The 25,114-nt window shown below is 48.4% G+C and overlaps 1 protein-coding gene across 1 annotated transcript in view; it reads right to left on the minus strand.

The window, feature by feature from the left end:
- The window catches only part of TENM4 (teneurin transmembrane protein 4), a 731,443-nt gene that overhangs the window by 572,928 nt on the left and 133,401 nt on the right, over nucleotides 1-25,114 (minus strand). The window contains exon 2 of the mRNA XM_029957014.1: nucleotides 17,411-17,466. The gene's annotated coding sequence lies outside the window, so the exon portion shown is untranslated. The remainder of the gene's footprint in view (nucleotides 1-17,410; nucleotides 17,467-25,114) is intronic.

Below are 25,114 nucleotides of genomic sequence, written 5' to 3' on the forward strand. Positions count from 1 at the left end.
ACTTGAACTCTCGGTCTGCCTCTGTCAGGCCAACTTGGAGAAACTGGTTAAGCGCCTCTGAGCCTGGGTTTTCCCATCTACAGGTAAAGGAATTCCAAAGGTACTCGAGCCACGGACTTTTGGAGTCTATGTTGCATTTCTCTGCGTAGCACTTTATTTTAATGGCCAGTTCTCACCACCGATGCAAACATGCAGCCTGAAAAGGGCCCAGGGACGGGGGAGCAGGAACTGGGGGCAGAGGGCAAAATGAACATGGAACTGAGCAGGAGGTTCCAAAGCTGCCTTCCTACAGATTGCAGCTCATTATCTTGCAAGCCCTCTCTGCAAAGTAAAAGAGAACAAGAAAAGCTAATTCTGCCTGAGGCAGTGTAGCCCAAATGAGGTCCTCGGGGTTCCTCAAATGCACTTGGAGAAGAGAGAAGGAGGTGGATTCAGGAGAGGGTGTGATGACCAGTGATACATGAGGGAAGACTGGGTATTGATTTCATTTGACTGTTTATCTTCCCATCTTGTTCTAATGACGATTTAATGCAGGAGGATTTAGGAGCTGGTGATGCCGGGGAGGACAGCAATGCCATTCACTGGGAAAGAAGTAGAGCCAGGGAAGACAACCGATCGCGTCTAGAAACAGTGATGAGCGCTGGTCTCCACTGGGAAAATGAGACTGGCCAGACAAACGGACTCAGGTCTGTCTGTTGGATTGCTCTCCGGCATCTGGAGAAATGTGCCTTTCAGGGCAGTCGGCCTCCCTCACAGTGTTTTTTGATTAATGACTCAGAACTGAAGACCGGGACCTGCTTGACAGCTCCTGAGAACCTCATGGAAGGATCTCTTCCCAGACTCCAGCAAGCAGCTTATCCAGCAAGCAGAGCCAGAGGAAGTCCCACAAATCTTACCCCTTCATCTTTCCTGTATCTTATTGAAATTCAACAGATCCTAAAATTTCACTCCAAAAACATCTCCTGGACCATTTCTCCCAGGAAGTAAGCAAGCCCATTAGCGAGCCAACTCCAGTGGCCTGGGCGGTCCCTAGGGAATTCTCGGAGCCAGAAGCTTCTGAGCAGCACTGGGTATGCGTGCGCCTGTGCACAAGTGACAGGCGGGGGTGGTGACACTGTCACTACAAGGACATCACAAACAACAGGATTGCTTCCAAGGTGAGACAGGGACTCTGCTTCCACACAGAAACAAACAGAGCCTGAAGGGAAATCACACAGGCATGCCAACATGTGCATACCCAGACAAGCACACAGGGTCCAGGGACACAGACGCTCTGGCTCCTGTATATAGGGGTTCAGACGCGCAGGCCTACAGAGTGGACACGTTCCTACGTGTCTACACCTGCAGAGTCCCCAGACACACAAGCGCCCAAGTGTGGCTCTGCCTTCTAGGTGTCCTTAGACTTGGGCACGAGGGCCAGGGAGTGCGGTCCCTCCAAGCTGAGAGTGAGCCACCTTAGGGATGGCCTTGCTAGGCCCCAGCTGTGGAGGCCCCTCAATCTGACGACTTCCCAGAATCCTCCACAGGGTCAACACCTTCATTTTCACAGCTGTTTCCTGATTACCTTCTGTCCAGAAGGTCTCAGAGTGAGTGCTCCGGGTGGAGCACGAAGAACACAGACCTTAGGGAACTAACATCAGAGGAGCGGTTGCAGATAAGACAGTGCTAAGGAATGAGGCAGACAGGCAGGGGGACGGGGTATAGGCCACTTTAAGGGTCAAGCCTATTATCAGTAGTGATGGATCCCCAGAGCCCAGCAAGGTCGGAGCCCCTAATGTGCTCCATAGACAATCACTCACGGATGAGCAATTAATTCAGGGCTACTTCAGGCCATACTTACTCGGTCTCTCTGTCTTGCCTCTTCACTCTCCAGCCTCCAGTCCCTATTCCTTATAGCCCATCCTGGGGGGGGGGGGTGCTTTCTCATCAGGCCGAACCTGTCTTCCATCTGAACCCCTCCCCGCCACCCCTTGTCTGCACCTCACTCTCCGTTCCTTATGCCACTGAATTTCTTCTCCTGCCTCCTCCAGGATGCCAGACCCTTCCAGATCTCAGAGCCTTGCACAGTTTCCCTTTCCCAGGAATACCCTTTGCTTCCTTGTCTGCTTGGTCAACTCTTCCCTGTCCTTCAAGATGCATATCAAATATCCCCTGCAGCTCTGCAGTTTTCACACTGCTCTTCCCCTCCCTCTCTCTCTCCCTGGTCCGATCCACTGCAGCTTCCAAAGGGCCCCAGAAGACCTTGCCTCATCCTTTTGCAGCTGTCTCCCCACAGTGAACAAGCCCCAAGATGCCCCCTGTCCCACTCACCCCACAGCCTGGCACTCAGTAAGTGACGCTGGGGAGGGCAGGGGGGCAGCACTCAGCAGGGCCTGGGCTGCCTTTCCAATGGGAGCAGGGACAGAAGCAGCCATGGATGGCAAGTGGGAGAACTAGACTGGGCACAGCAGTGAGTCAGGGGCTCAGACGACTCAGCTTGCGTCCAGGGCTGTTGCAATCATGTGTGTTCCCCCTGGGACGCATTTCAGGGTGTAATCCCCCATTTCTCCACACCCTTGCCCCCTGGCATGTGGCTCCTTGCTGCCTCCTGTCCCACTTAACCTTCCCAAAGCGCTCTTCTCCAGGGGCCCCTGGGTATAAAACATCATTAAGGACACTCTCTCCCACTGCTCTGCCTTTTGGCTGCACAAACTGGGGCAGCTGGGCTGGGTCAGCGGAAGCAAGAGCTGTGGGCCCTTCCTGCCCCCCTCGGGGAGGCCCCACATTGATTAATACCTGCGTGGCCCACTCAGCAAAAGAAACCCATAAAATGAGATGATTTAAAATCTTCCTTTCTTTATTGACTTATTTCTATTTCTAAAAGGTCACAGTCAGTTCTTTTTTTTTTTTTTTTTTACTGGACAGAAACCCAGAATGAGGAAAGGACTGAGAGACAGAAGTAAATTCAGCTGCAAAAACATCTGAGTATCTTTCCCTGCGGAGCACGGTGTTAGGGGAGGGGAGCCCCCTAGGAGCCCTGTGTGAGGTGGAAAAGCAGGGCTTCCTTGCTCACTTTCGGATTCAAAAGGCAATCCTCAGCATCTGATATGCTGGGGGGTGTCGCAGGGATTGTTCCACGATCTTCTCACAGCCACCCCAATGGGGGAGTATTATTATCATTTCTACCCCACAGAGAGAACACTGAGGCCCAGAGGGCTAAATGATCTGTCCAGGGTCAAGCAGCCCGGGAGCAGGCTGGGGTTTAAACTGAGGTTTATGCAGTTCCTGGCACTGAGGGTCTTGCTTCCATAATAAAATGGGCAGATCTTTGGTGCAATCACTCACAGAAGAGCAATTAATTCAGGGCTACTTCAGGCCATACTTACTCGGTCTCTCTGTCTTGCCCCTTCACTCTCCAGCACCCAGTCCCTATTCCTTATAGCCCATCCTGGGGGGCGGGGGGACTTTCTCATCAGGATGAACCTGTCTTCCATCTATTTTGGAGAACCCTTATTACATTTCGTCGTCACAACACCCCTATGAAGTAGGCATCAATGTCTCTGTGTTACCAACGAGCAAATTGAGATTCGGTGTTAACCATCCTGGCTTGGAAATGAGAGTCAGAACCAGGAGTCAGTATTTCTGAGTCTGAGCTCCTAGTGAGCGGGGAGGACGGTCCTTCTAGGCCCATCGAAGGATAGACAAGGTCCAGGGGATGGCAGATGCTCAAGACCTGCATGGCACGGAGGGGCAGTTCTCCATTGTCTAGACCTGACGTTTGTTACCAAATCTAGTGTCCTTTCTGCCTCTTAAAACCATCAAAATCCTGTCAAAAGACACAGGAAAGCATTTGACAAAATCTAACGCCTTTCCCTGAAAAAATACTTAACAAAATACAAATGCAAGGAATCCTCAACCTGATAAAGGCCAACTGAAAAACCCACAGCTAACACTGGACTTACAGTGAAAGACTGAATATTTCCCTCTAAGATTAGACACAAGATTGGGGCGCCTGGGTGGCTCAGTCGGTTGAGTGTCCAATTTCAGCCCAGGTCATGATCTTACGGTTTGTGAGACCGAGCTCCACGGCAAGCCCAGCGTTGGGCTCTGCACTGGCAGTGTGGAGCCTGCTTGCAATCCTCTCTCCCTCTCTCTCTGCCCCTCCCTCACTTGTGCTCTTTCTCTCTCAAAAATAAATAAACTTAAAGAAAAATGGGCAAAGGACTTGAGTAGACATTTCTCCAAAGAAGATACAAAAGTTAAGATGCTAAACATCATTAGTCATTAGGGAAATCTGAATCAAAGGCATAACAAGATGTCACTTCAAACCCAATAGAATGTTTTTACAAAAAAAGACAGTAAAAAGTGTTGGAAAAAATGTGAAAAAATCTGGAAACTTCTTACACTGCTGGCAGGATTGTAAAATGATACAGCTACTTTTGAAAACAGACCAGCAGCTCCTGAAAATGCTGATCATATGACCTAATCATGTCACTTCTAGGAGTGAACTCAAAAGAACTAAAAATATAATTTGTTTGGGGCCCCTGGGTGGCTCAGTCAGTTAAGTCTCTGACTCTTGGTTTCAGCTTAGATCATGATCACGTGGTTCATGAGTCCTAGCCCTGCATCAGGATCCACACTGATAGTACAGAGCCCACTTGGGATATTCATTCTCTCTCTCTCTCTCTCTCTCTCTCTCTCTCTCTCTCTCTCTCTCTCTCCCCATCTGTCCTTCCCCTGCTCATGTTTTCTCTCTTAAAATAAATAAACTTTAAAAAATATATGTATATATATTCACACAAACTTGTACATGAATCTTTATAGTAGGATTCTTCATAACAGCCAACAGTAGAAATAACCTGAATACGAACGACTGAAAAAGAGGTAAACAAAATGCTGTATGCACGTGTGTGCACGTGTGTGCACATGTGTGTGTATCAGCAATAAAAAGGAATGAAGCACTGATACATGCTACAACACAGATGGACCTTGAAAACATTATGCTAAAGTGAGAAATCAGACACACAGGCAACATACTATGTGATTCTGTGGAAATAAAATGTCCAGCATAAGCAAGTCCATAGAAAGACAAGATTAGTGGCTGCTGGGGGCCAGGGGAGCAGGGAACGGGGAGCGACCACTAATGAAAATGGGGGTTCTTTTGGGGGTAATGAAATGTTCTAAAATTAGATAGTGGTGATAGTCGCACAACTCTATGAATATACCGGAAAACACTGAATTGTACAAGTTAAAAGGGTGAATTTTATGGCATGTGAATTATATCTCAATAATGCTGTTATAAAAAAAACATATGCATGAAAGAGACTGCAGGGAATGTGGAAAATGGAAACAGCTGACTTGTTAGAAGTGGTGAGATGGGAGGTAATTTTATTTTTTTCCTGTTGTTGTTGTTGTAATGTTGTTTGGCAATAAAATGTGAAAAGGAGAGAGGGGGAGAGAGTGACAGTCCAGCAGAGAAGACAAGAGCTAGCTTTGGCATCCTGGGCTCCAACACTGTCATCCCTTTCCTTGCTAGTTACTCTTACTTTGCTAGACTGTATGCTCTTGAGTGAGTAGCTTCACCTCCCTGGGCCGCAATTTCTCTTTCTTGGGAGCAGAATAGTATCACCCTTGTAGGGCTCCTGTGAAGACCCCACGAGGACTTACACACATTGAGCACGTGTGTGGCAGATGCCCGCAGGGGTCATTCTCTTTCATCCTCATTTATTTATTCAAATAATTATGGAGTCTCTATTACACACTGGAGATATAGATGAACTAAGAGTGGACCCTGTTCTTAAATATCCTGGAATTTAGAGAAGACAAACATAAATAACCAAAACAAGCTCACTGAGAAGGGTCATGTAAAGGATCCACAAACAGCTTGGTGGACACCTTATCAGTATAGACCAAATACATTTGGAAACTTGCGTTGGGAACTGCTGGGGCCAGGTCAAGAGATGGAGACCCACAGAATAATGATAGCATCCACAATCACAGACCACATATTTGTTTCACAGCATGTTCTCCTGTGTAGGGTCACATGCAATCCCCGGGGACTACCAAGAAGGAAGCAGGATTATCGAACTTTATAAATGAGAAGACTAAGTCTTAGAGAGGTCAAGTGGTGTTCCGTTTTCATAAAGTCAGCTCATGGTATAAGACCCCTTCTATTTTGCTGCAGCTGCATCTTCTGAGCAATCTTGGCTACATCCCACTAAGAAGGAACACCGGGAGGGTCATGGTGAAGAACCAGAAAATGAAGAGGAGCACTCTCCAAGTCAGGGCTGGTCAGAGGTATTGAATATGTGACCTGTGAGAAACATTGCAGATGGAGTCCCGAGAACCAACTCAGCCCCACATCACCCAACACAGATTTATAGCATTCCCTGGGGGAAATACTCATGCTCTGTAGGTCATCAATATCTAGCAAATACGTCTCCACTGGTCTCACTAAGTACTAAGCTGGGGGTGGAGAAGGAAAACATAGTGCCGTTTACAGAGCACCTACCATACACAGGACACTATTATACAAGGAGTTTCCCCAAAAGTAAGTAGACTCTTGAGGCATTGCAGTGGCCACTTTCTACACTGACATGGAGGTAACACTGATGTCCAGAGAGGTCAAGTGTCCTGCCCAAGGTCACACAGAAAACCTATATAAGAGAGATGAGTGAGCCTCCTTTCCACTCACCATAAGGCCTGCAAGTTTCTCCTGGTGCAAAGTCACAGTCTCAAGGGCAGAGGGCAGAATCAACATACTGCTTGTAAGAGCACAGAAGCGTCACAGCACCAGGGACCATGTCATCCTTCATATAACAGTAAAAAAAAAATACTGGTTTGCATTTCAAGGGTGAGGGGGTGAGACACTGGTTTCATTTTTGTGTCCCAAGGGCTTAGCTTCCTCACTGGCACGGAAGAGGTGCCTCTAGAGGTCTTCTTTAACAGCAGCCTAATTGACCTTCAGTTTTGATGGAACCAGCCCTCAGCTGACAGCAAGAGACCCCCCTTTACCAAATGCAACGTCCCCCCAAAGGCACAAGATAACAGAGGAGAGCACAGGCGCTCGGCACAGAGACCCAGGTGGGTCCCTCAGTGACACTGCCAAGTGTTCTGACCGAAGTCTCGTTCTTCAAGGGCTGTAGCAAGTCCGTTTGTTGGCTTCAATGCCCGCCCCATTCCATTGACCCTGACAGTGTGTCTGTGATCACCAAGGCTCCTCCCACTGCAGCAAGTGCAGAACCAGTTGAAATGGAGCACTGGCAGGCCCGAGGGCCAAGTTGTACCCAACACTCTATCACTACCCTGTTCACAGGAATCAGAAGAGTGTACAACCTGCCCAGTGGGGTAGGTGACCACCAGTGCTCTGCAGTGATTCATGATAACCTGTAGGATTGATAACTGAGGTTTGCAGAGCTGTTAGCCGGGCAAGACTCAACGAGGGGGACTTGGAGTCATCGAGATCACCTCAGCAAGTGTCCCTAAGGTATAAAAGAAAGAATACAGACTCTGGGAGCCTACAGATCTTTGAGAAAGCCTGGCCCTCTCCTGCAAGATGTCTTCAACCTTCAGAGAGCATATTAGCCTCTCTAAGCACCCATTCCTTCACCAGCTAACCTCAGATGTCAGGAGCATGTGTTATAAAGGCCAGACAGGCTAATGAGATGGACGGGCCTGGGAGGCGAGTGGTAATGTGTAAACAGGTGAAAGACGGATGCCTCAAGAGGGCTGATGGTTGAAATGAGAATGGATGAGACAAGGGAGAATGTGTGGGGAGAGAGAGAGAGAGAGAGAGCAAGATGGGAAAAGGAAATGAATCCTTGGGAAAACTGCATGCAGTAGGGGTAAAAGGAGAGCAAGTCAGGGCCAGAGGGAATGTGGTCAGAGGGGATAATAAGGAAGAGTATGAGAAAATCCACATTTTCCACTGGACAGGTCAGGGAAACTGTATAAGGTCTGCCAACGGTTCGATTTTGTAAGAGCAGTCATAACATTGGAGGCTTATTATTACACCATCGATAAATGTCTCCTACAGATGGAGAGGCCAAAGGTAGCAAGTGGGGCCTCCTTACCAGCCAGTTCTAACGGACTGATAATGTTCATCTGAGGCAAAATGTCTGAAAAGACTCAGAGGCCTCATCGGACCCCAGTGGTAAAGGGAGCTGCTTCAATGAGCGACGCCAGCGGGGGGTGTAAGAAAGGAATGGCAGCCTGCAAGCCGCGTGCCATGTTGCCCAGATGGGCCCTCTGGGGCCTGGGACAAAGGTACTCACTCCTGCGGCTGCAGGGGCTGCTGCGGTTGGCTGCTGACAGCTCTCGCTTGAGTCCCTCTCGAGAATGGTCCTCGGCCAGGAGAGCTGCCTCACCTCTGCCTCAGCTGCTGCTGCAGAGGGTGGAAGACTGACTCCCCCTCCCCAGCGCGGGGTATCTGAAGGGCCATCCCACCCAGCCACTCCCTGCGGGATCAGCTGAGTCCCTGTGGTGAAGGCATTGCAGTCCGGCTCCTCCCTTGCCCCAATCTCACCTCCCTTACAAATGCTGATCCTGAGGGTAAACCCAATAAACTCTCTGCATGCAAATCTCCCAGAGTCTGGCCTCAGGAACCCAACATAACACATCATGCATTTGGCATTCCGGCACAGGCTATACCCCTCCCTGACGAGATCCACATTTACGCCTCACCAAGGACCTAAGGTTAGACATATACTCCATCTGCTTTCCCTTTTCACTTGGCTTGCAAGGAAACTCAGAGGCAAGTTCTCCACTCTTTGTTCTCTTGCCCATGTAGAGGTAGATTTCTGCTTTAGGCTTGGGGTCTCTCAAATCTAAAACGAGGGTTGCCTCCGTTCCTCTCTTTCTTTTTCTCTTTCTCCCTTCCTTCCTTCCTTCCTTCCTTCCTTCCTTCCTTCCTTAACAGTTTATTTATTTAAGAAACAGAGAATGAATGGGGGGTGGGGGCAGAAAAAGGAGGAGACAGAATCCCAAGCAGGCTCCACATCGTTAGCACTGAGCACACTTGAACTCACCAACTGCGAGACCATGATCTAAGCCCAGATCAAGACTCGGATGCTGAATGGACTCAGTCACCCAGGTGCCCTTCCTCTGGTTTTCAGTCACACTTCCTCCTGGTCTCTAACCCCACACAGATAGCAGGTGTCCCTGACTCACTTTGGAGAGCCGTTGTAAACTGACGGTGTCCCCAGGAGGAAGAACAATGTATGTTACAACTCTCACTGGCCTGATGCTCCCAAGTTACAAGTAGGTGTCAGCTTACAGACACAGTAACTCTCTAAAGTTAGTCTTATTTCTTTTGAATGAAAGGTACCGAGAGGTTAAACGATTTCTCAACCAACTGCAGAACCTAGACTAGAATCCGGGTTTTCTGAGTGCCAGCCCTGCAGATGCCAGTCTCAGGGCAGAAGCCACAGAGCTGGCCTCTGCTTCTCGCTCAGGGTCGGTGTACGGTTTCCAGAAAACACTGAAACCCTGGAATTAGCTCAGGAAAGTCCCTCCTGTCTCCCCTTTCAGCTCCCCTTTCTACTTTGGCAGAATTCTGGGGACTTGGTATGTTCAAACCCTGGGCCTGGCACTGAGGAACAGCAGAATGGAGAGGATGAGCTAACAATCTAGTGCCACAATCCCCAGTACAGCCCCAACAGGGGGCCATCTTGTTCCTGTTTAGATCATTCTTCTGATGGGGAGCTCACTACCTCACACCACTTCTCATTCTGTCGTCCCCTCATTGGCACAACTGAAAGAATATTAGAAAGAGAACCTGGAAATTGACATGAGATCATGAACCCTGCACATGGTAGCATTTGGTGCGTGGAAGGATTTCTTCTTCTCTCTGTTAGACACAGGACAAGAGTAGAGAGAATTAGCTTGTAGGAAGGGTACCCTTGGCTCTAACCACATTACTTGGGGATTAGTCCTTTCACAGCCCTGAGATACAGCTGGAGAGGTCTGACGTGTGGTTTCTGCTGCCAGTCCACCCGGGTTTGAGTATGGGCTTTGCCATTTAGCTGTGTGGCCTTGGAAAAGTCACTCTGTCACTCTGTGCCTCAAGTTCCTCATTTGTAAGGTAAGGAGAGACTCATGTTTTCTACTTCAGGGGGGTTGTCATGCAAATGCCTAAAACTCTGCCAGGCACATGGTACCTGTCCATTGTCATTTTTGTTCTCATTCTCATCTCACAGACAAGGAAACCAAGACCAAAAAATTAAGCCATTTCCACCAAGTCAAACAGCTAATGCGGAGCAGAATCAGGACAGAAATCATGGTTTGCCTGAGTCCCAAGTCCCTGGGCTTTCTATTATAGAATGTTACTTCTGCCATTCCTTCTGCCCTTCTTTAAAACAAGGGGGCTGGGGTGCCTGGGTGGCTCGGTCGGTTAAGCGTCTGACTTGAGCTCAGGTCACTATCTCACAGTTTATGGGTTCGAGCCCTGTGTTGAGCTCTGTGCTGACAGCTAGCTCAGAGCCAGGAGCCTGCTTTGGATTCCGTGTCTCCCTCTCTCTGCCCCTCCCCCACTAGCAGTCTGTCTCTCTCTCTCTCAAAAATAAACATTTTTAAAAAAATAAATAAAAGAAGGGGGCTGGAAAGAACAAACACACACAAGGAATTCTGCCTGTGAAGCTCACTGGAGGAAGCGGTTTGTTCATAAAGATACAGCGGAGTTCGGGAGTCATGTCCTTGGGCAGACGACAGAGCATGCTACCCGCCTGCTGGAGGGACAGCCCAGGGACTGAAGCAGACGACACCAACTCACTTCCCGCTCTGTCACTGCTGCACAATCAGGGCCTACGCTTTGGTGGCAGTGGGAAGGACAGGCAAGTTGCCAAGCCCTATGTGGCTGTGTGACTGGTGACATTCGGGTGACTCTGAGGCCCTGGGAGGGCCAAGGAAGTGCAGCATGTGCTTCTCAAAGACTCAAAGACTCAAGAAAACTGTCTTGGTTCTGTGCAGCACTGCAGAGGCCGGCACACCATGCCTGAGTTAGGAAGCAGCTGGCACGGGGCGTCCTGGCTCTGCACAAAGGAAGGCTTGAAAAAGCAGGAGTGAGGGGCGCCTGGGTGGCTTCATCGGTTAAGCATCTGACTTCAGCTCAGGTCATGATCTCATGGCTCGTAAGTTCAAGCCCCACGTTGGGCTCTGTGCCGACAGCTCAGAGCCTGGAGCCTCCTTTGGATTCTGTACCTCTTTCTCTCTGATCTTCCCCCACTCATTCTCTCTCTCTCTCTCAAATATAAATAAAACATTAAAAAAAAAAAGACAAAGTAGGAGTGAAATACAAAATATTTAGGAAGTGATATGTCACAGGCAGCCACCAATCAGAATGGACATGATGGCCAATGAGAACAGATGTCAGCTGTAAACAAACTGTATAGCTATGATCCTGGGCAAACACCAGTCACGGCAACACAGAAGCCCAAGGTGAGAAAAAGAGGATCAACAGATGGGGGCCCGGTGCCAAAAGAGAAGTGCCCACTATCTCCAAAGGAAGTCCCAGAGCGAAGTCCAGTAGACCCCAGGGCTCTGCAGAAGGTGGTTTAAAACCACTGCCATGGGGAAATACAAATCAAAGCCACACTGAGATACCACTTCACACCAGTCAGAGTGGCTAAAATGAACAAATCAAGAGACTATAGATGCTGGCAAGGGTGTGGAGAGACGGGCACCCTCCTACACTGTTGGTGGGAATGTAAACTGGTGCAGCCACTCTGGAAAACAGTGTGGAGGTTCCTTAAAAAATGAACAATAGAACTCCCTTATGGCCCAGCAATAGCACTGCTAGGAATTTACCCAAGGGATACAGGAGTGCTGATGTACAGGGGCACATGGACCCCAATGTTCATAGTGGCACTTTCTACAAATCATGGAAGGAGCCTAAATGCCCATCAACTGATGAATGTGTCAAGAAGATGTGGTTTATCTGTACAATGGAGTATTACATGGCAATGAGAAAGAATGAAATCTGGCCATCTGTAGCAATGTGGATGGAACTGGAGGGTGTCATGCTAAGTGAAATAAGTCAGGCGGAGGACAGATACCATATGTTTTCAGTCATATGTGAATCTTCAGAAACTTAACAGAAGACCATGGAGGAAGAAAAGGGGGAAAAAGAAAAAAGTTACAAAGAGAGAGGGAGGGAGGCAAACCATAAGAGACCCTTAAATACAGAGAACTAACTGAGGGTTGATGGGGAAGGGGAAGAGGAGAAGGGGGTGATGAGCATGGAGGAGGGCACTTGTTGGGTTGTGCACCGGGTATTGTATGGAAACCAATTTGATAATAAACCATATTTAAAAAATAAAATTTTAAAAATTAAAACATCAAAAACCACTGCTCTGGTGGAAAGAGGTAAGGGCTTCAGGGTCCAGCACGCAGGCCCAGGGGCACCACTGCCTTCAGGACACAAAGCCCAAGCCCACCCAAAGACTTGCCCACGAAGGCCCGAACCGGTATGTCCTCATGCTGTCATTCAGCTTGCTTTGCTCTTGACTGCAGAGCATCCATTTGTGTCTCCCAGAGCACCTGTTCTTGGTCTAACATTCAGATGTGGGCAGCAGTGCACCTCACTGGCATTCCAGGGGCACCAAACGTGGCCTGGAGTCATGCAGAGTGAGCCCCAGCCTGGTCAGGAGTCAACAGGTAAGACCTTAGTCCCTCCCGGGCAGCCCCAGAGGCATTCCAAGCCCCCCTGTGTCCTGGCTTGACCCTGCCTCCCTGCTGCTTGCTCGCCATTCACCTAGAAGCCCATGTTCCCGCTGCCCTTTGGGCCAAGTCACAAGGGCTCAATTATCCTGTGGCAATGAAGGAGGAGCACCATTTCTTTGGCTTGCGTAAGATACAGCTCCACATGATGAAACGAGTCATTGGTCTGTGAGGTCTTGTGGGAAAGTACTGGAAGGGAAGGGCCTCCCTTGAGAGCAATGCACAAAGACCTTTCCCCTCACCCGGCCTCACCCGCCAACAAGTCTGCAGGCATACTTGCCAAACCAAAGAAATGCCCCCAGAAAGTGCCACCGAACACTTCACCACCGTTTTCCCTGGGCCTCAAAATGCTGTGCTGCTGTTGACTTTGCCCCACCCATGTCTTACACACTGAGTCTACTTTTGTGTTATTAGCAGCTCTTCACACTGTCTTTGATACATGACTGTATCTATGAATGGAAACTTCATAGAACCTTTGGTACGCAGGCAGTGGATTTGAGTGACGGCTTCAGGCACTTACTGATGGAGCCCTGGGCACGGGCTGGGGCTATGTGGTACTCTGGGACATCTGGGGAAGGCCCACACATCCAGCTGAAGCAAAACATTACAGGGGAGCACTGTGTTCTCATATCAGTAAGCCGGGCTCCCACCCAGCTTTGCCGCCTATCAGCCCAATAACCTGTGAAAGGTATCCAAACTCTTCAAGCCTCTGTTTTCTTTAGTGGAAAATGGCTATAATATTAATATCTGCCTTATATGGTTATTTTAAGAATGAGGTAAAGGGGTGCCTGGGTGGCTCAGTCAGTTGAACAATCAGCTTCGGCTCAGGTCATGATCTCACGGTTCGTGGGTTTGAGCCCTGCGTCAGGCTCTGTGCTGACAGCTAGCTCAGAGCCTAGAGCCTGCTTCGGATTCTGTGTCTCCCTCTCTCTCTGACCCTCCCTTGCTCATGCTCTCTCTCTGTCTTTCTCTCAAAAATAAATAAAACATTAGAAAAATTTAAAAAAAAGAATGAGGCAAAATAACATACACAAAGCACTTGCCTAGCACATAGGCAGCAATCAGGAATGTTGGCCATTATGAATATACTCAATCACTCAAATATTTATTGATTAGTTGCTACAGGCCCTGTATGCTGCTAGCAGCCGGGACTTCCAGGTTCTGTCCTCAAGAACGTCACAATTCAGTGGGGGAAGACAACCAACAATTAGGATGTGCTATGATAAGTGCTTTATTAATAATTACTTTTATTTTTTAAGTTTATTTATTTATTTTGAGAGTGAGAGAGAGAGAGAGAGCATGCATGCAGATGTCAGCAATATAGGAGCAGAAAGAGGAGACAGAAAGAATCCTAGGCAGGCTCTGCAATGTCAGTATGGAGCCTGATGTGAGGCTCAAACCCACGAAGCATGAGATCATGAGCTGAGCCGAAGTCGGACGCTTAACCGACTGAGCTCCCCAGGAGCCCAATTGTTAATAATTAAGGGGCACTGGGTGGCTCAGTCGGTTAAGCGTCCGACTTCGGCTCAGGTCATGATCTCATGGTTCATGGGTTTGAGCCCCATGTCGGGCTCTGTGCTGGCAGCTCAGAGCTTGGAGCCTGCCTCAGATTCTGTGTCTCCCTCTATATCTGCCCCTCCCCTGCTCACTCTCTGTCTCTCTCAAAAATAAAATAAAGACATAATAAATTAAAAAAAAAGAAGCACCAGCTCTAACAGGTGACAGCCATTTTTTGCTAGCCATTGTGTGGTGCATACTTTATATAAGACAAGAGCATAAGCTTTCTGGTTCAAATATGTGGACTCAAATCCCAGCATTATCACTGAATATCTGAATATTCTTGGCCATGTTAACTTCTTTGAAACCTAGTTTACCTGGAAAAATAGATATAAAAACTAGAAAAAAAAGGTATATCTAAGAAGTTATCATGGTGCCTTGCACATAGTAGGTGCTTAATAAATGTCATTTATTAAAGGTGATTAAGGGTGTTTGAAGAGCTACTGTTGGCTACTGTCCCAGTCCTAAAAGGTCTGTCTGGGTAGGTGTTAAGGTCACAGAAGGACATCCACCCAGCATGTGTGGCAGGGCTGTGATGTTCAGTGGCTTGTCTGGCTTGGAGCCATTTCTCAGCCAATGACCAGAGCCATAGGGACAGAGGCTGGCCACTCCAATAGAGTTGCTGGCAAGAATGAGGCAGAATATTGCAAACAGGGCAGGTCCCCCAGGGCCAAGAGAAATTGAGTAGGTTGGTGTGGTAAGAGGCCAAGCTAGGACACAACGGCGGGCCTGCTATATTCTAGAAAGTACTCTGCTAACTCTATGTAGACCACAAATGGCTGCACACTCAACCCCTCACCGGGTACCCCCTCGCTGGGTACTGTGGGGGGTGAACGAGCCCGACGCAGGCAGAGCTCCACGACTTACAGGGAGGATAACCTCGGAAAAGGAGCCAGGCCAATCAGAACACACCAGCCCCGGCACCCAGCCAATGCGCAAAGAACAGAACGGCACAAACTCAGGCCTGCTTCCACGAATGCACATTCCTGCAGCATCGCCTGATCAGCCTGTTGCTAAGCCTGCCAAGCTTCCTGTCACAGAGCGCTCTGCTCTGCGCTCAGGAAAGATAATCACTCTGGGAACCGGCTTCCTTAGGAGCCCTGGCGGAATGCTTTCAGCCGAGAGCGAAACCTACCTTTCAACAGCGCTTCTCCAGCTCCCACATCAGACAAGGGGAAACCCAATCCGTAAAGGAAAGGGTTTGCATACACACAGTCTGGCCCGGTGTCGCTGGCTGTAAGTGACCCTCAGGGACAGGAAAGAGCCCCGATCTCTCTCGGCTTGGGGCACCCCCGAAACAAAGACCCCAAAGTCTCCCACTGGAACAACGGGAGACACAGACGATTCCAGGCACACCCACAGGTATCGCCTGTCAGTCCTGACACCAGCCCTGTCTGTGTTGAGGTCCAAGCAGAGAGATCGGACAAGCGCCAGGGTAGGGCAGGGGAGGGGAGAGCAGGAAGGGGGAGAACAGGGTTGGCAGAGACCTGTACGAATTGTAGCAGTTTTATCCGAAGCCAAAGAACAGGGCAAGGGGGAGTTGTGTGATCCAAGCAAGGATGAAAGACAGGCTGGCCTCCCCTTGTAATATAAGAGTTTAATGATTCTTATTAAAAGCCCATTTCTGGGTTCTGTTGAAAAATTACACCCGTGTTTCTTTTTTCATATAAATTGCTGCCTAGAGATTAAGCACGTGTGTGTGAACACACACAGCTTACACATTCCACGCCACCCACTTGTATACACACATTGCCCACAAATCCTGCACATCCCATCTACCACACACACGTCAGTACATCTTCATCGAGACCGGGCACCACTCACCAAATACACACACACACGCACACAGGGTAAGGCAGGAAAACCTGGCCTGGTCCCGAGGTTATTCACACACCCTTTGAAACTGCAGACTTTGAGGGAGCCCAAGAGCTTCGTGCTCAAGCTGTCATGCCCACAAACAAACAGCACAGCCTCTCATCCCTACCATTCCCCTTGTCTTGCCTGAGGCCAGGCAGCCCTGCAAAGGCCGAAGCCTCTGGATGGTTAAGCTCTGGCGGAAACAGCAGTATTCAGTAAGGTCACTGTGGGTGAAGGGGTCTGTGCCCCTCTTGCTCATGGCAGATTCTCTCTGATATGCTGAGTCCCAACTACCTGGAGGAGGTGGCCCTGGGTTCCCGCCCAGGGTATATTTTTTTTCTGGCTATCAGCTTACCCTGAGCCCAAGGCTGCCTTTCTGCCTCCATCAGAGGAGACACCGTTTTCTGGAATAATCAGCTAGACACAAGAAAAGTACCCCTTGCAGAAAAGTAGCCTTGCACCAGCATTGGCTCCATCCTGTTGCTGATCTCCATAATGTTTTACTCACTGCTAAGGGGTAGGGTTCAAATGCTAAAATCATCAGGTAGGACAGTGTGCTGTTAAGAGAAACAATTGCTCTAAAGTTAGGAAATCTGGTTTCAAGGTCAGCTCTAGCTTTCTCTCACTGCTTGGTCTTGCCAACTCTCTGAGCCATAGTTTTCTTCTTGGCAAAATGGCAATAGCAGTTTCTTTCCATCTTACAGAGTTTGGGGGAAGATCACAAAATGCCCTACAGACTGTAAACTCCAGAGCAGATGTTAGAAATTTTCATGATGAGACAGTAATGAGGAAATGGAGGAGCTCATAAATTGGGCTGTGAGTGCCTCAAGGGCAAAGCCTGTGTTGTATTTATCTTGTTATCCTCAGTGCCTGGCATAGAGAGCTGGCACCAAATATACTGGGGAAAAACAGTTTGAAAGAATCAGTGAACCGGTGTTTTAAGTGGCTTGTTCAAGGTCACAGAATAGCTTATGGTAGGACCAAAAACCCAGATCCCCTCACCTGCTAGTCCAGGGCTCTCTGTTCTAGATGCACCAAACTGTGGGGTCCCTGGAAGGGTCAGTGATGTCAAACAAGCCACAGCATGGCCAGGTTTAATGAGCCCTCCCATTCCCCGGGAAAGATCCGATGTAGGCAGGTGATGCCCAGGAAGTCTTCACAAACTCGCTTGTTAAACATTTCAACTCAACAGTGAAAACACAGAAACTACTGCGAAGGCCATACCCAAATGCCTCCAACCAACTCATCTTATTTTCTGTCCAGCTTATTTTGTTTCCAGTGCACTGTCAGCATCATCACTTACCTACTGACCAAGTGTCCGGGAGATCACTAGCCCTCTCGGAGTCTCAGCTTTTCCATCTGCAAAACAAGAAGATGATTATAATTAATCCCTTGAGACCACTGGACTTAAAATGCATCAGAGGTTTTATACTTTATATCAGTTCCCAACTGCTTCTGATTTCCCATAACTGGGGAAATTGCTAATGGTCAGGAGCTGGAAGGGAATTCTTTCAAAAATGAAGTGTGATCATTAATAGTTATGTGTCAAGCGGGGCACCAATGGTGTTCGACACTCAGTACAGAAAATTCAGCCTTCCCATCATTTTGATACTTCTTTTTATTTTTCATCAATGGAAGAATATAAAAGATCACTGAAATACCAGGAGAAATAGAGCAAACAAAAATGTCACTACCTCAACATACTCCCAACAGTTGGGGGTATTTTTCCAATATTTTTCTTCTAATGTGCAGAGTTGGCCATTTTGTAGAGCAGGGACGAGAAAGGTGCACTTTACTGCAAAGTGACACACAGATCAACATGGCCCCCAGCCTCCACTTTACACAACTGCCGCCCACATTGTTAACTCTTTTTTATTCCTACATCAGCTTTATCAGCTTCCCCCAAGATTCTTGGGCAATGCAAAGTGCCCACGAGAGCCCAGGAGGAAGGACAGGCTGGTCTTTCCCCAGTCTGGCTTCAGTTACTTCATCTGCAAAATAAGGAGACCAGCCAACCCTTGAGATCACTTTTAACATAAAAAGATGAGGCTAAGGAAAGGTGAAGGAAACATATTTGAGGCCCAACCAGGTGACAAGGAGACTGTACTACTGAGCTGATGACATCTACGGATGTCATCTCAGGAGCCTCTTACCCACTCAGGGAGATTTTCCAAGCCAGAAAACTGTTAACTCAGGGAGGGTCAGAGATCCACCCAAGACCTGCTATGGCCATTTTCATAACACTTGTCTCATTTTTGCCATAGGCTTATCATTTACTAATTTTTCCAAATTGATTCACATTTTTTTGCTTAACTTTATTTTCAAACGATATCTTTAAAAGTCTCTGCTACATTTTATATTTGCCTCTGCTCTCTAAGGCCCAATGAAAGGCAGTCTTTCAGTTTGAATGGATTCTGTAAGAGCAAGAGGGTCACTAACAACATCAAGAAATTTTTAGTTATGACCATTCTGTATGAAAAATCTCTATGAATTCATGGGTTTGAAGTGTTGGTTTTATATATATTTTTTCAAATATTCATTAAAATAAATAACTTTGGCAGTTTGGAATGCTCATCTACGCACTTTCCAGTGGTGCCCCTACTTTATCTTGTGAAGGCTGGCTTAGGCTCCCTCTCTATGATGCAGCCAGACTTAGGAACGTAAGTCTGTCCTATTCAAAGCTGAAACGTCAAAAACATCTAATGCTTATTGAGTGTCAAGAAAGTTGTAGGAGGTCACCCAGCCAGGAACAGAAGAAACTGTGACGTGGGCCCCCCGTGCCCACTTCCAACCCCGGGCTCTGTGAGGATTTCCAGTTTCCTCTCTGGTCCTCCTCAGATCCTCCAGTTTGCAATTCTGCGGCATCAGGCCACCAACTGAGGTCTGCTTCCAAGTTGAGGCAGGGTCATCCTGTTCCGTCAGGTCACCAGCTTTTCCACACAGTGGCTGGATTGATTGCATCACTGCATATTTAAGTTCCCAAAAGGGCACTTTGGTAAGAAGCTGCATAATTTCTAAAACCAAGCTTAGAAAATGTGAAGTGGATGTGATTCTTTATTCAAAGATCCAAGATAGTAACCAAGGAAATAGAAAGGGCTAGTAACATACCATCTCGGAATGCCACTGTCCCTGCAGATGAGTGTAAGTTCCCAACCAAGGGAGGGGAAGGGGGAGAGAGTGCCAAAGCAGCTGTCCTGGACACTCACAGAAGCTGCTGTTGGGTGTCGGGTGTCTTTCTAAGCTTCTGTTTCCTGTCATCTGGTTTACAATTAATTGGCATGAATTTTTTATGACCAGAGAGCAAACAGGCTCAAAGGCCTGCAGAACTGGCTCAGACTTTCTTTCTGTAGGGTTCCCTCATTTCTCATGAACACAAGCAACCAAGCTGTGCAGATGCAGGAAAACAAACAACGATTTTTCATTCTCAGTCCAACACCTCTTCCATGAAGTCTTCTCCTACCAGCCCCAGTCAGAATGAGTCACCCCTCCCTTGGATTTCCTTCTGGAAACACTTTAGTTACGGTCTCTGTAGTTACTGTAGTTACTGTTTTCTAAAGCATTATTTTTTCTGTTTACCCAAATACGTTAAGTACAATCAAAACTCACCTACCAGTAGCAATATGATTTTAGGTAGGTTTCCTTCTCAACCTTGTTGCATATATACCCCCGTGCACATCCATGCACATCCAGACACTTTATAAAATGGGATCCTATTACACACAATAATTTTAATCCTTTCTAAATGGTTACATGAATGCATAATTAATCTCTATTGATGTGTATATAGGTCTTTTCATTTTTTTCGCTAGTGAAATACTCTAATATTTTTGTTCTTATATCTTTCTGTGGTTGTTTGATAATATACTTAGAATATATCACTTAACATATTTTTAAAGCTTTTTTAAAAAGTTTGTTTGTTTAGTTATTTATTTATTTATTTAGAGAGAGAGAGAGAGAGCAAGCACACAAGGGGAGAGTTAGAGAGAGAGGGAGAGAGAGAATCCCAAGTAGGTTCTGCACTCTCAGCATAGAACCCAACACAGGGCCCAGTCCCATGAACCCTGAGATCATGACCTGAGCTGAAATTAAGAGCCAGATGCTTAACTGACTAAGTCACCAGGGCGTCCCCAAAAGATTTTATTTTTAAGTAATCTCTACCCCTCCCGTGGGCCTCAAACTCATGACTCTGAAATCAAGAGTTGCATGCTCCACCAGCTGAGCCAGCAGGCGCCCCTATGTTGCTCAATGCCCCCCTACAAATGACTATCATTTTTAGTTTCTACCAGCAGCCTCACGACACGCCAATCCCTCATGACCTCCTCAGTTTCAGGCATTAACATGCTTTTTTATCCTTGTCAATATGGTATTTAAATGAAGCCTCGGTATTTCGATCACCTCTTTGGGTATCAGTCTAACATCTGCTCTATGTTTCCTGGCCATTTTCAAGTCTTCTTTTAGGAACCACATGTTCATAGTCCTTTGCCTGTCGCTTGGTTGGGGATTAGCTCTTCCTTGTTTGGTACCTAAGAGCTTACTATTGGTCTTTTGACTTGACTATGATTTTTAACTTTCTTCCAGCATGTTCAATCACAGTAAACAGTGCTACCATGGACGCCGCCCCACCAGAAACCTGGAGTCCCATCCGGACACCTCCCTGCATGTTTCTCCTTACAGGTGACTGGTCAGCAAGTCCTATCTGTCCTACTTCCTAAGCAGACCTTGAGTCTGTTCCTGTTCATTTTCCTCCTGCTCCAGTACCATGACCCTTGCCACTCACCTGGGCTTCTGCCATGGCCTCCTAACTTCACATCCTCTCTTCTAATTCTCCCACTATCCAGAACCAAGAGGGATTTGTTTCTAAAGCGAATTGGACTGTCCCCACCGCCCAAAGCTCTTTGACAGCTTCCTGTCCCACTAAAGATCAAGTCCAAAGTCTGGAATGAGCATGTGTGCCTGCAAAGGCTGCTTCTGGGACCCAGTTTCCACACTGCTTGGGTCTCCAGATATATCCGTCTTCTCTTCAAGCTCTGTACTTTGTCACATGGCTTTCTCTTCTGGTCCTCAAATGGGTTACTCTTCCTCCCAATCCAAAGCCCTGGACATGCCATTCTGTCTACCTGGAAAGCTGTTTGCTCTCCTCTTTGCTGGCTAACCCAAACTTATCCTTCAGGCCTCTGAGCTTAAACACCACCTCCTCAGAGAAACTCTGAATGCCCACATTAAGTGAGCTCCTCTGGCTATTTACCAGAGTTTTCCTTTGAGGCATATCATCCAAGGTACTCCGTGGAAGGAACAAGGGCCCTGAGCGTCCAGGCCCTATCCACTAGGAGGGCTGGGTTTCCCACTGTATCCAGATGGACTTGAGGCCTGAGTGGTTCAGGACCTGCAAGGGAAGGGTTCCCATGAGTCACAAAGCAGGGCTGGCGAGGGCACAGGACAATGCCTCATTTTTGGCAATCCTTGCTCACAAGGTTCTAGCAACTCTGAAACTCAGAGATGTTTCTTGAGCTTCACATATCTCCTCTTCAGACATAGGGGATTTCAAAAAACTCTGTTGACCCAACTGGAGCTGGCCATATTGCCACCTGCTGTTGGGGTGAGAGGCACTCTCCCGAGGACTGTGCGGTTTCCAGCTTCATCACTGTTGGCGTGCAGATGTTTTCCCCCGGACTTCTGGTGCTGATTAGGTCCCCAAAACATGTTCATGCTAGCTTTCTTCTGAGTATTTCAGAGTCAAAGATTCTCTCCTTTTTCACTCTTTGTTAGATTTCAGTGTGTGTGTGTGTGTGTGTGTGTGTGTGTGTGTGTGTGTGCATGTGATCACAAAAATGAAGCATTTCAGGTATGAAGCAATTTAGGATGAGAAAATTGTCCTCTAGCCACAAGGCCTTGGCCCTAATGCCCTAGCAACCTACCATGGCTTGGCAGGCTCAAGAGTGAAATCCCCATGCATTAACTGGCCTTCCAAGGACCAGCTGGGTCCCCATCTGGGTGGCCTCACTACAGCTGTCTCCTCTGCCAGCCAGGGACTCTCTACATCAAGGGACTCTCAGAGTGAGGTAGTTTTCTGGGTTGTGCGAGAGATCATAACAGTTTTATTATTTACCTAAAAAACATGCAAAGTCCAATAAGAATCCAAGATGTAGGATACCACCACATCTTTTCAACAGGGCTCATGGAGCCAAGTGAGAAGGCCTTTTTAATTTTTTTAAATGTTTAATTATTTTTGAAAGAGAAAGAGAGCATGAGAAGGGAGGGACCAAGAGAGAGGAAGACAGGATCTGAAGCAGGCTCCATGTTAACAGCACAGAGCCTGATGCGGGGCTCGAACCCATGAACCGCAAGATCATGGCCTGAGTCAAAGTTGGAAGTTTAGCCGGCTGAGCCACCAGGGCACCTGGCCTGTTATAATTTTTACAAACCAAGGAAGTCAGTTCTTGCTGAAACGTTACCTTTTCCACCCAGCAGCAGCTTCACGCTCGCCCTTTCATTCAACAAACAATTGCTTGCTGCTAAGTCTGTGTGTCCGGCCCAGACTGGAGCTGGTGGCCAAAAAGGCTTTCAGAGCCAGCATGGGCCTGACCCTGTGTGGACTCAGACAAGTTGTGTGACGCATGGAAAGCAGCGTAATGTGCCTGAGCTTCAGCTTCCTCATCTGCCAAACAGAAAGCCTATCCCAACCTTGTGAGAATTCTATGCAATAGCGTTTCTCAAACACCTGGCAGAGGCCTGCAAGTCAGTCCCGGCCAGCACCCATTTCTACTACTACTGATGGTCAGTTAGACACATGCCCTGCACTAACCTGTACATGTGTTATCACCAGGGTGGGAGGAGTCTGCAATCTCAGCGGGACCCAGCCAGGAAAGGGTCCATTTTTGTGGGACTGGGCAAGGCAGGCTTCAAGCAAGACTCAGGAGCACTGTGTTGCAAAATAAAGAGGTCCACAGCAAGGAGGGTGTGAAATGTGGACCTATCCTGAGAAGCACAAGCACCAGGAGGACAAGTACAATTTCTGGGAGCACAGGCACCAGGAAGGGTGCATGGCCAGAGCCCGGAAGTCTTCGTGGGCCACGTTCTAGCAAGAGGCCCATCCATCAGAGGTTTTAAAGCTGGGCAGTGACAGGGCCAGATTTGCCCTTGAGCTCAAGCACTCTTGCTGCAGGGAGGATGGAAGGGAGGGGTGAGGCTAGGAAGGAGGAAGGGGCAGGGAGAGCCAGAGCAGCAGCTGATCCAGGCCCAAAGGGAGGATCCCTGACTTCATGTAGGTGGCCACTAGGCTTGCCTTGCCCGGGTCCCCACAGCAGCCTAATGGCAGTGGCCCAGCTACCAGAGCTGCTGGCTGCTCTGGGGCTGGTATAAAACCATCCACCCTCAAACAACCGGTTCCTACCTGCCTCGACTGGGACACTGTGGCCTGGGATTCAGGCTCTCCAATCCCTGTGCCATCGCCCAGCCCACGCACGCAGGGGGACTGAGCTGCCGTCCAAGGCTCCCTTAGTCACATTCATCCAGTTCCACTCCATTAAATTATTTTTGCATGTGGACTCATGCTCAGCTCTGAGGGTAGTACGAGATTGCAACAGACAAGGTCATGGGCCCAAAAGGACTAGAGTCAAGGACACAGATCTGCGATATAACCCAAAGCTGAATGCTGAATGTTCAAGGGAGGGCCAAGTGATGGTGCTGTGGGGCCGAAAGACATGGAGCTGTGACTTCTCCTTGGTGGCCTCAGGAAAGCTTCGTGGAAAAGGCAGCACTTGCCTGGACCCTGGACACTGAGAAGGCAGTTGATGGACAAAGAGTTGGCAAAAGGCATTCCAGGCTGAGGGAAGGCGGGTGTGGAGACAGTGGAGATACCTTCTGTGGCTGGACCACAGCAGACGAAGAGCAGGGCAGCAGGAAGTAAAGGCGGAGGAGGGCAGAGGCCCTGCTGGAAGAGGCCTAATGCCACTTTCTCCTTTCTTCCCTAAGTCCCAGGAACTAATGCCTCGTAAGAAAGAACAAAGCAGCAACTATTATTAGGCACCACTATACATCTGGCACAGTGAATTTTATAATCATCCTGGGCGGCATATCTCATTATCATCCCCATTTTACAATTAAAGAAACTAAGGCTCAGAGAAATCACATGACCTGCTCCAGGCTGCGGAGGCAGGAATAGAACCAATCTGAAATCCAGCTCAGTGATCCTTCCTTTACACAATACCAGCTCCCTAAAAAATGAGGGCCGATGCTTGACATGCTTCAGCCAAGGACACACACTCAGCATCACCACCCCCACCACCCAGGTCATGGAGCCTGAATTTTATTCGATAAAGGACAACATGCATCAGATGTGTCTCTCTGTCGTGGGATCTTACAGGATTCCTGAGCATGTGTGTTTAATTAAAATCAACCGCTACCAGTGACTGCCTATGGTCACGGCGCTTCCCCTCCGTGTTCGTAAGAACCTTTACAATACAGCGGGTTTTACTTCCCCACTTTTCTAGCTGAGGACGTGGAGGCTCAGAAAGGCAAAGTGATTAGCCCCAATTACGCAGAGCAGCAGATGAAGCACCAGAAGTCTGTGTTTTGGCGCTGGGACCTACCTGCCGTCCTCAAACGTACATGTCAACAGCTCAACCTTTACCTCCCAAGGGTCCTCCTCTGCTGGTCCCCATCTTGGTGAGTGATGTCACTCTCCCCCCGCAGCATAAGCTACAAACCCAGGGCACCCTTTTGATACCCCACCCCCTCTCCTCCAGCCAGCCACAGGGTACTCGCTGCTCTGACACCCCCAAATGAACCCATCAGGGACCCCTGCCGGTTCTCACCCTCCCGTTCACCCCCTTCTCCTCACCTCTGCCTCCACTACCCTAGTCCAAGCCACAGTCATCTCTCACCTGGGCTGCTGCAGGAGCCCCCAGCTGGCCTCCTGGTATCCTGTACTTGTAGGGAGATATGAGTGCTCCCCGGCTCTGGGGCCCAGAGAGCCTGGCTCCTGCTGGCACCTCTGCTTCCTCTCACC

Source organism: Suricata suricatta, chromosome 11 (assembly GCF_006229205.1).
Source record: "Suricata suricatta isolate VVHF042 chromosome 11, meerkat_22Aug2017_6uvM2_HiC, whole genome shotgun sequence".
Classification (NCBI taxonomy): domain Eukaryota; kingdom Metazoa; phylum Chordata; class Mammalia; order Carnivora; family Herpestidae; genus Suricata; species Suricata suricatta.